Here is an 11,211-nt window from a genome sequence, read left to right on the forward strand (position 1 = left end):
AAGAGGATCGGTTTCAGAATGTTCCTTGTTCACTCTTATAGGAATGGTTGTTTGCTTGTAGGAAAAAATGTGTCAGGTGTAGTGCTTTCACAAAAGATCCCTCCAAATATATTTTGGCCTCTTCTCCAGATATTTCTTTGGGTTCAGAGCCCCTTTGAAGAGCTTCTGGCCATTTCAATGTCAAAGAAAGGATGCCATCTGGTTCCAGACGTGTTGCTGGGAAAGCTCAGCGCCTATGTTGACAAGTAGGAGAGAACCTGCAACTCACTAATTTTCCAATATTATCCCATACATTAGCACTGAGTGACATACAGAGATGCATCCAATCCATTACATAGTATAAAGTTTATATGGTAACAAAGTATAATATTACATGGACTCACTCTCTCCTCTAAGGTTTTAGGAATAATAGCACATTGTAAAAGTATTTACAAAGGCCAGCTGCAGCTGCATATATGCAATATCTATTATCAGTAGGATTCCTTGTTTAAGATTTGGCACATAACTTCAAAATCCCTGACAGGGTTTTCACTTCTGTCTCAAAAAAAAATCTTAAAATTTGTTCTGACTAGTGCTGATTTTTCTTTAAAAGGGAAAACAGAAAGTGGAAGAGGTGTTCCTCACTGGTATCTAGAATAAGGCCTCAGCAGTATTTAGAAAAAGCTTAATTGTTGAACCAAAATGCAATAATGCAATAACAGGTGTGATTTAATTGCACAAGTAATAAAGTAGTCTGTTTTCATCTTGTCATATAACTTACTTGGGACAGTCTTGGGCTGATCATGGCAACAAGGACAAATGCTATAACATTTTGATGTACTAAAAAAGTCATGAGACAAGAGTCATATTTCTTGTCTACTGATAAAGAAGTCCAGGTTTTTAAAATTGTAGCACTCACCCTCATGTCTTTTCATATAACTTTCATTATTGAAAAACTTGCAGTTGAGGGTCATGATACTGGAATTGGGATTGGTTAAGGGTAGGAAGTGCTCTCCTGACCTACATGCAAAGGGCATATTTTATTGCGAAATTAATGAGCCTTTTCAACCTGTAACCTGGTTTAGCATTGCCACCAAACCTTTCATCTCAATACTTGTCTTAATCTTGATACACTGTGGTCGTTCGAAGATGCCATAGCTTTCCCTTGCTTTGAATTTCTGTTGCTCCTCGTTGATAAGGAAGACCTCACAGTTGTTTTCCAACTGTATATATTTGAGACAGGTGGGAAAAAAATGCACAAACAAGTAACCTAGTTTTCCCTACAGAGGTATTGTTTCTTGCTATATCTAGGTAAATATTTATATTAAGTGCTGTACAATCTGTGGTCTTAATGCAAACAGTGGGACCTTGAACAGCTATTTAGAAATGTGTTAATCTACAAGATACCTGGACTCACCATGAGGACAGGCTCATTGCTTCTGTAATGAATAGAGAACCAGGTACCAGTGAACTGCCCTGGCTGGTTACCAAGCTACAAAGTGGAGATGATTCTATGATAATGATGAAAAAGAATTCCTATATTAACTCTTCTTCTGTTCAGTATTCAAGGCTCGTGCTGAGAAATATTTCATAACCTAATACATGGCAAACTGGTCTCAAAGCTGCTGGAAAACCCTTGAGAACATAAAAAGGCTAGGAAGGTGGGAATATGTAGCAGCATGTTTTTCAAAGGGAAATATCCCTCACCTTTTAATGAATAACTATGGCCAGAGGCAGCACTGCAGTTAGTTATGTAAAGATTACATTCTATTGACTTGCTGCATGTTCGTAGCTTTGATTTGGTCACACGTTTTTTGCTGAGTGGTTGACTTGAATCAAACTAGAGCTAAGTATGAATTGGGGAATATTGGCTCAGCAGGTCTTTAAAAATTATCACAAAAGAAAGACCAAGCAGTGTGGTAGACTGTATTGCCAACAGTTCCAAAAGACAGTTCTCAGTTAGTGTTTCAAGGAACTGGGGATTCTCCTGGGATTACAGCCAGTCCAGTTCTTTTACCTCTTTATGGTTTTCTGAGTCCAGAGTGAAAAAAAAAAAACATGCTGATCTTACTGGGTTTGGGACTCTTGGTCCCATTTACATGCTGGTCCTTAATCTGAGTTGGAATAACATTCTCCGTAAATCAGAACTGCTGCTTAGCACAGTTACAAGCTGCAGCCTACCCCTGTGCTAAATAGCACAGGGGTAGGCTGCAACCTAAGGCACTGCAGTCAATGTCAGTACGTGGCATGGCCGCAGGGCCTCTCTGTCAGGGAGACAGCAGACTGGAAGGAGCATTCCCAATAGGCATTATGTACAAAAAAGTGCCAGGTCTGTCTTCTCCACCCTGCACAGTCCTTCAACATTATCCAAGCAGACTTTGCACCCTCAGGTGACTCCTGAAGGCACACAACACACCCAGGTCATGTCACGCAATCAAACTATGCCCCTGATGGGTTGCAACACAGCACTCGTATTATTTCAGACATTGTGAACTCAAAATCTTGTTTTAGGAGCCCTGAAACTAATGCTCAGGAGAGGTGCAAATCCAAGCACCACATTGTCCCTGACCAACCTGTTCCATGTGGCCCTGTTTTGTCTCACAGTATGGAACTGGGCCTCCTTTACTTTGCTGTATGTATACAGCCATAGGGTATTTTCCCTCTAGGCTTGCTGGGCCTGGTGAGAGCAAGAAATAGTGTTTCTGCTGGGGGTAAAGGGAGGGGTCAGTCTTTGTTAAGCACCACACAATAGTGTAGATTCATCACCTGAAAACTTAATATGTAACAAGCAAGACTTTACCCGGTGAAATTTAAATGCCTTTGATATACGTCAGGCTAAATTTAATGATCTAGTTGTTCCTTCTGACCCTAATTTCAGTGAGATATGCCACCCAGAGAGCTGTCTCATCAGGGGTTACTGGGAAGCAAACGACAGCCCACAGAATTGTGGTCTGAATTGTTTCCTGTAACAATTTTTTTAGCATGACACATTACCGTCTTCTCAAGTAATCAATGACAGAGAGAGCCTTTTCTTTCCTAAGAGAAGAAATCGTATAATTAATGATAAAGGAAGTATGAAGACATTGCTGTGACAAATATGGTAACATTAGTATAAAATCAAGTATGATTCTCCCATAACATCTAGTGCCATGGAGCAAGGCTTTTAATGTAGGTGTTAGGTGTATCATGGTGGTGCTACAGATTGAAGAAGAGACATGGGAATGGTGTGATCATGTTGAGTAGCAAACAGGAAATTGTTCCACTTACAGCACTCTAAGAAAAAAGCCTCTCTTTCATAATATGATAAACTTGACTAAATCACCAGGATATCATCAGTTGTACTTGATGAACAGCTACTTGTACTACACAGAACACAGTTTTGGCAAAGCATAGTACTGGCAGAGTACCAGTCCTGCGTGCTCATGAGACAGGCTTATGTGATTCAACAGCAAAGTACATTGGTGTAGAATAACTCTAGGCTTCTCTTGTACTGCAAGCTTTTGAAGTCAGACCTCTTGCGCTGTGGAGGGGAGGTGGGCACACCATCAGTGCATCTCTGGAAGGCAACTTCCAGAAATACTCATAACATGATTGCTAGTGTACCTTTTTCCTTAACAAAATTACAAGTATTCATAATGAATGAGATAGACAGTAGAGCAAAACAAGGAGTTAAACAGATGAATAAATAGTGCAAACCAGTTCTACATTCTTTCAGAAATATATATTGTACCAGCATCCTGCTGGTGATGGAAAGACGTCACCTGGATATTTTTTAAGTCATGTGTCAACCAAGAATGGGCAAACCCATATAGAAATAGAGGAAGGGGATTTTTTGGTATGGAATTTAGAATTAACATCAAGTTCTGTTACAGTAGGCATACCAGTAAGTGCACTGTTGTTAATACAGGGCTTGCCTAGGTCATGGTAAAGAAGAAAGATATTACAATCAAATAATTTCATCCTATTGACTTCCCCCTAAAAGAGTAGTCAAAATACAACTTAGTTTATCCCTTTAAGAGCCTAGTTTCTATGGAGAAATCAAATCACTGTGAGTTGAATTAGGACAATTGTGATTTATATATTAATTTCTCATAGAAGTATTCACATGCCATTTTTTGTGCTGCCATCATAATCTAATAATCTAAAGTATAATGATTTAATGAGAACTTTACAACCCGCTGCCAAAGCAAACAGGCGTACTCATATTCAAGAAGAATGTCTCATATTTATCAGAATCTGGCACCATTTAAAAAAAAACACTCCTAGGAAATGTTATTTTTGACACTCAGGATCCCATTGTCCAAATTTGCTTTTATTTTCCTTAAAAATATTGAAAGTTAAAAATACCTGGGAAAATTTAATTCATTTTGGTAAATGATTGGAATGTTATATCCTAAAACCCAGTATTGCAGCATTATTGCTTAATGTATAATGCAGGTGTCCCAGAGGTTAATATTTATATTAGTTTAATGTTAAGGCAATACAGTGGCTTGAATAGAATGTTTCCTAGGAAAGAAAACTTGCCATTATGTAAATAATCAATCAAAAACCAGTCTTATCATTCTGCGCATTGTGGGGCAGAAGGAAAAGAGGTTGAAAAAAGGGTTAACATAAATATATCTGTAAAAATGGTACAGCAATGTCAGCTGGGTGCTGTGTTCCACTGGACTCTCCATGGATCTCAGGTGCACACAGCTGGGTGAGCACACAGCGTGCTTTATCTCAAGCTGCTCATTCATGAACACAGCAGTAGTTCTTTAGCTTTGGAACAGAAATCATCCGATCTGTCCATCTGATACCTTATGGAAGAGAATACTTTGGTGAGGCCATTCAGGCACTATTCCAAGGGATCAAGAAGAGAGATCATGGATTGAACAGTTTAAGTTAAGTAACTTCTTCCTCAGGATAGCATTTCCAAAGCTCTAGCAGGACCTTGTGATAACAGGCTAAAGCCCTCTGGAAACCAAAACAAACACACTAAAGCAAATGAGAACTGGCTGATGAGGTCTTGTCCTCTTGGTGGAGCACGCAGAATGGGAAAACAACCACACATACACCCAGGCATACCCTGACAGAATAAAGGGATAAAACAGGCATCTAGGATGAATACTTCAGAAATAGGGGCCTGATTTCTCAGTCTGGAAAACTGATCTCAAAGAGGCCATCTATCTTTGAAGAAAAATACTACAATCAAAAGTCACGATGAGGCCGGGGCCTAGCAAAAGGTAGTAGATTCTAATCATTGCCGGCATCAGAAACACAATTAAAACAGAATCCAAGAACATCTTGCAGAAGCCAGAACATAGCCTAGAAGGAACTGAAAATGCCATTGTGAATTTCAGAATCTGGGCCAGGACTAGGCTCATTTCCCAAGTCCAGCTGAGCTGTGGGTTTACTGTTACTTGCTATTAATGATTGCTACCTTTCAGCCACTAATCCAACATGAGTTTGACATGTCTGTTCTCTGCAGGACCACTGCTGGGAAGAACTTGGTGAAAAAACCTTGAAGCTGCCAAGAGCTGAGGTAGTGGGAACTGATGCTTGTTGGTGATACAGGCCTCACAAGTTCCCAATGACTTTTTTTTTTTCTGGAAAAGCACAAATGTTAGGTAAGAAGTGCAAAACTCAGATCATATAAAATCTGTACTCCTGTCCCAGTTGCAATGACAGGAATGTGACTCAAAACTGTAAATGGGATTCTCCCTTCAAGTGTACACCACTGGTATGTGGAATGGGCTTTGACATGGCTACAATACAAATTAGGACTATGGAATTTCAGATAAAGAAAGGTTCACTTCTGCAGTACAACTGAGCCAGTCAGCTGCAGTAGACTCCCACAGATGTGAATGGCACCTGTCGGGCAGCACCATGAAGCGTAACACGGCCACCTTGAAAGACCTTTCCTTCATATCAGTCCTTTGTTGGCTCAGCTGGCCAACTCTTGCGCAGTCCAGCTGTGATGTTCTCTGGGCATTCACGGTTGTCAGGGCAGGGTCAGCAACTCTCTCTGGCTCCAGCTGTTTGTACAATTGATTTTGCTACCTTGTTATATACTTCAGATTTTACCTCTACTCTCACTGATTCTCTGTTAACCTAGATATTAATAAATCAAGTTATGCTGACCACAATACTTAAGGAATTGATTTAACTCATTGTTTTGGTAAGTCATAGATGATATGGTCCCCTAATAAATAGACTTATTGGTTCATATTTTGTTTCAGCATCAAAGTGACTATACAAAGCACCACTGTTTTCAGCTTTGAGTTTCTCCTAACTGATCAGCCACCTCACTGACTCCCTTAGCACTGCTCAGCCCTTCCAGTAACCAGTGCCAAAGCTCCAGTGCATCCACCTTCTCCCACCATCTTCCCTGTTTGCTGCTCCCTCTCGCCTGCATTACAAAAGGAAAACTCATCTTCTCTTGGATTCAAATTTGGTCAGGCATCGCTTTCTCTGCCCTCATAAGAAATGATTGTTACAGACTTATCATTAAACAAATAAATACTACATATAGTCAAAATTATAAGTACATATTTCTGATATTATTTATGTTTTTAGCTTTTTTTTTTTTTTTTTTTTTTTTTTTTTGCCTAGGTTACAGCCTCTTTAGTAATCTTTGCACTTTTCTATATAGTATGTGACTGAAAGAGACTTCTTTCCTGAGATGGTAATTTGCTGATCCGATACAAAGCACTGACTCGGCTCCTTATCAGACTTCTTCCCCATTAGATCAGTGCCCTGCTATATGGTACTTTGCTCACTGATAGTGCTGTGCAAATGAACAGCAGCAGCAGAAAGCTGGGTAGAAGGCACACAAACATAACTGAGATGTGGGCTGTTTGGCCAGAGCTGTGAACTATCCCTGTTACTGTGCATGCTGCAGATTGAAATCACACACGGGAACAGGTAGGTAAGTAATTTCTGAAACAGAAGTAATTTCGAAGTGTCAGTGGGGATATCGCAATCTGCTGGAAATAGGTGGAAAAGCAGAAGTGGGAGATGTAATTGCCAGTGCTACTCTGCCACCTGGTGCTAGAGCCGTGTCCTGGCAGGTCACAGCATCTGCCCTCCTGGCAGTTCACTCCTTCCTGGGCTAGGGCTGGCACAGAGCGAGTGCCTCTCCTCGCAGTGCTGCCAGGATTAAATCTAGTAATTTAGGAAACGTATGCACCCCATTACCAAAGATAACTGTCAAGAAGTTATTTGACCTTTTATGACTTCTAGTACAAGCAATTATCATTCTCCTTTGTGTAGAGCAGCTCTGGGGACTAAATAACACCCTATAACATAGGAATTATTACTTGCAAAGATGTAACTACTAACTAGTCCTTTTTATTTGGCACTTAAGATCATTGTCATTCTTAATGTCTAAATCTAAAAATCATCAAATACATGAATGATCTGATGAGGGGTCTTGACCCCTCCCTTACCCTGATGTTTCCATTTTACATTTTTCTATGATGCAGGTGTTGCTGTGGCTGTAAACTGAGGTATCACATAATCTGCTGTGCACATCAATTTTTTTTTTCCTTTTTATTTATTTATTTTTAAACAGCTTGGGATGGGATTCTCCATTAAGGTTATTAGCAAAACTCAGCAGGAAGGGTCTCTTTCCATATCCATATAGATGCTGTCGAGAAATCTGCAGAAATGTCTCTAAGTACCTCTCATCACCTTGTTTGGCTGTAGCAACTTCACGCTACCTCCCCATCCCACACCACTACTCCTGCCTTGTGGGGTTGTGGCCAGGTACAGTTACCATGACCACAGTTTCTGCACTGATAGTGATGCTGAGAACTTTACAGAGCAGCAGCAACCCAGCATTGCCCTGGCAGGTCAGCGTGCTGTGTGCTAGACCTCCAGAGGAAGCATGGTACAGCAGGTAGCAAGTTGCTGCATGGGCCATGCACAAGCTGCAGACTGTATAAAAACAAAAAGCTACAGAAAACACAGGTTGTATATGCCAACCCAAAAATCACTTCTGGCCTATGATCAGAGCCTCTGAATCACAGCACAAATGCCTGTTATTCACCCCTGGCTATGAGTGCTTTAGGGTACTGTTACTCCCAGGAAACCCCTCCCTTCCCATTTTAATGTTATGCAAGTGTTATGGAGCAAAGCAAATCCACAGTCAAGCACCGGGACCTGGCTGACACATCGAGGAGCTCTCAGGTAGTCTGAGCCCCTGACATCTCAGCCTGACTGAGGTTGATAAGCCATGTTTTCAGGGGTTGCTAAATATGGATGACTCATTTGTTCATGTGGAACAGACTCACCGTAAATCATGCAGACCAGGCAATCTGGACTGACAAGCATTTCTGGGTATCCAAGAAGAAATTCCTCTTGGCATCAGAGATAAGCCGCACTTCACAATTTTTATCTTTCTCTAGGGGAAATTGGAACTAACCAGTCTGACTCACGGACATTTCAGGACTGACTGCCCACAGTGCATGCTGGCTGGTTTCAACCCACAGCAAATAACCCTACTGTAGATGTTCATGAGTACACAGGACATATACTTAGTAGCCGGTTAACCTACAGAAGAGAAGAAAACGGCTATTCTTGGCTTTTCTTTTGTAACTCTCTCTCAGCCTAGTTTATATAGAGCTAGTGTGAACTGTGACTTAGACAGCTTGATGCAAGATCCTACAGCCACCTGCAAACCTCCCATCATCAGGCTGTAATTATTACAGCAGCTACACAATTAAATATTTCAGAAGTAAAGACTAAGTTCACAATGAGTTTGAAAATGAGGCATACTCCTCAAACTTAATGCATTTCCTGCAAGCCTCAGACAACTACGCCACAAAAACTAACAAAGTTTCTTCTGTCTTTGTTTCAAGAGAAATATGGGAATGCTTCAGATATGTATATAAACACACACCCCAATTTTATGGTTTGAGTATTTCAAGGAAATCTAGGAGGCTGTTTTTAAATGGGTAACATAACCCAGCGCTAGATGATGTATGAAAGGTTCAGGTATTCATGAGCTTTTTTGCCCTTGTTATTCAGACAGCCCTGCTCTCATACCAATGTGATTTGAAGAGGAGAGGGACATTTAGAGAAAGCAACGTTAGGGAACACCTACAAATTGGATGCATTCAAGTCCATAGCATTGTGATGGGACTCACCCAAAGCTGTTGAGATAACTATCTTATAATCACACCGGCTAGCTATCTATCATCACTGAAAAAAGCATGTTTACCATGGGAGGGACCTGATGACTGGAAGATGTACCCAGCTGCAACCTTGAATAAAAGGAAGAGCCAGAGCACTAGTGGCTCCTTAGCTTTCACTACAGTCCCGGGGCAGCTGAAGGAGCACATCCCCTTGAAGTTCAATCCTAAATACTTACAGGACAAAGAAATAGTCTACCCTGACTTGCCATAGGGAAATCACACTTGACAACTAGGTGTTTCACCATCAGGATGCAAATGCAGTACTTCTTTATTCATATACCTCCTCCCCCAGCAGTTTTACTTAAAAACTGAGGTATGTGGGCTGGGAGAATGGACTCTGGGCTCTGACCAGCAGTCAACAACTGAACATCCATCTGGTGGCCAGGAAGGAACGATAAATTACTCTGGGGGGCAATAAGGCCATATTGTTCAGTCTATGCCTGATTACAAAACATGTAACAAGGGACAGTGACCATGTTGTAATTTGGGAATTTCAGGTTGCGCATTGGCAAAAACTTCACAGGAACAGATAACTCAAAGAGGTTGTGTGATCAAGTCATGTTTTCTATGCCTTGGCTAGGAGAACATAACAAAACACACAGCTGACCTAAGGTATTATTGCTCATAGTCTTACTTCCTCTATGAAATTGTACCAGATGAAGGGGATCTTCAGTGTCCCTATCACCAATACCTCTGTGCTATGAATAGGTGTAACTGATTTAATTCATCTCAGTAAAAAATTCAAATGAACTTTTTGTAGTATGCAAAAGACATGCATTTCACTAATTAGCTTCATGCCCAAGTCTCTCCAAGGAACTTTGCTCTCTTAGCCCAAGCAGTTCCTGTATGCCTGAGAACCTGCCACTTGTTTTCAGTTCAGCCAGCTGAACTGTCATCCCACTCCTGGGCACACAGGGAAGGGACCTTTTTCTCCTCAGTACACATTCATCAGAGATAGCCATAGCTAAATTTATCACTGGGAAATGATTCGATCAGCAAATCCTTTCTTGTGCCACAACCCTGAAACAGTATCTGCAGTGCATATTAACGTGGGCAGCAGGAGAAATTCTTGGATTCTCTGCTTAGAAACATAGCTTCAAATATTCAGTTCCAGGATCCCATGGCTTTGGCTCTTTGCTTAAGAATAATAGCATGAACAAGATTTTCAGGCAGTTATCCTCACTCCAAAAAGATGCCCTAATGTTTAAAAGCAAAGCAAACAAAAAAACACATCTAGTAGATCAGCCATGCCACAACACATTGCAAGTCTATGCATGATATTCACCATCATGTGTCTTTCTATAAACACTTCCATGCCCAAATGATTTATGATGTCCTTTACCTTTCTGTTTAACCATTGCCAATTAAAGATGTCATTTGGGATTTGCTGATGATATTCCACAGAACAGCTGCTGCTAGTTTCTGGCTGAGAGCATAGACCAACTTCTTGGAAGGCCAATGTTCTGTACAAACACAGCAGAAATGGAAGAGGCAAACAGGATTAAATGGCAATGTTGAAGGGGGAGGGGAGAATCCATGCACTACAGCCTCATGAGGAATTGCTGGTCATGTTAGTTTTCTAAATCTAACCCTGGCCTAATTAAGCCACGTTTTCACTGTAAAGCAGGCAAGCTGCCAGTCGTGGTGAAGTGAAACCTGCTTTCAAGTAACTGCCAGCTAGAAATTAAAGCACATGCATGATTGAAACAGAAACCTTTACTCTTCAATGGGCTTGAGAAGCCAGGTTTGGTCAGGGCTTCAACTAGCATAAAAAAACAAAAACAATTAGCCTTCTAATAGAGCAAAGTATTTTTTCTTGTCATTGCATTCCTTCATAAAGTATCTCCCCTATTTCCTTTCACGGTCACTACCACCCGTACTCTACCACTGAAGAAACTAATTGTCAGTTCATGGAAATCAGTCCACACCCAGTCTATTCCAGTCTATTGTTTGTTGTTTTTTTTTTTTAAAAGAGGTCAAGGGGTTGAAAACTTGCCTGTAGAGCATCTTGTCATGAGCTGCCACAGACAGAACAGGGGTGTAGGAGAAAGGG

The sequence above is a fragment of the Anas acuta genome, chromosome 4 (genome assembly GCF_963932015.1).
Source record: "Anas acuta chromosome 4, bAnaAcu1.1, whole genome shotgun sequence".
Lineage (NCBI taxonomy): Eukaryota > Metazoa > Chordata > Aves > Anseriformes > Anatidae > Anas > Anas acuta.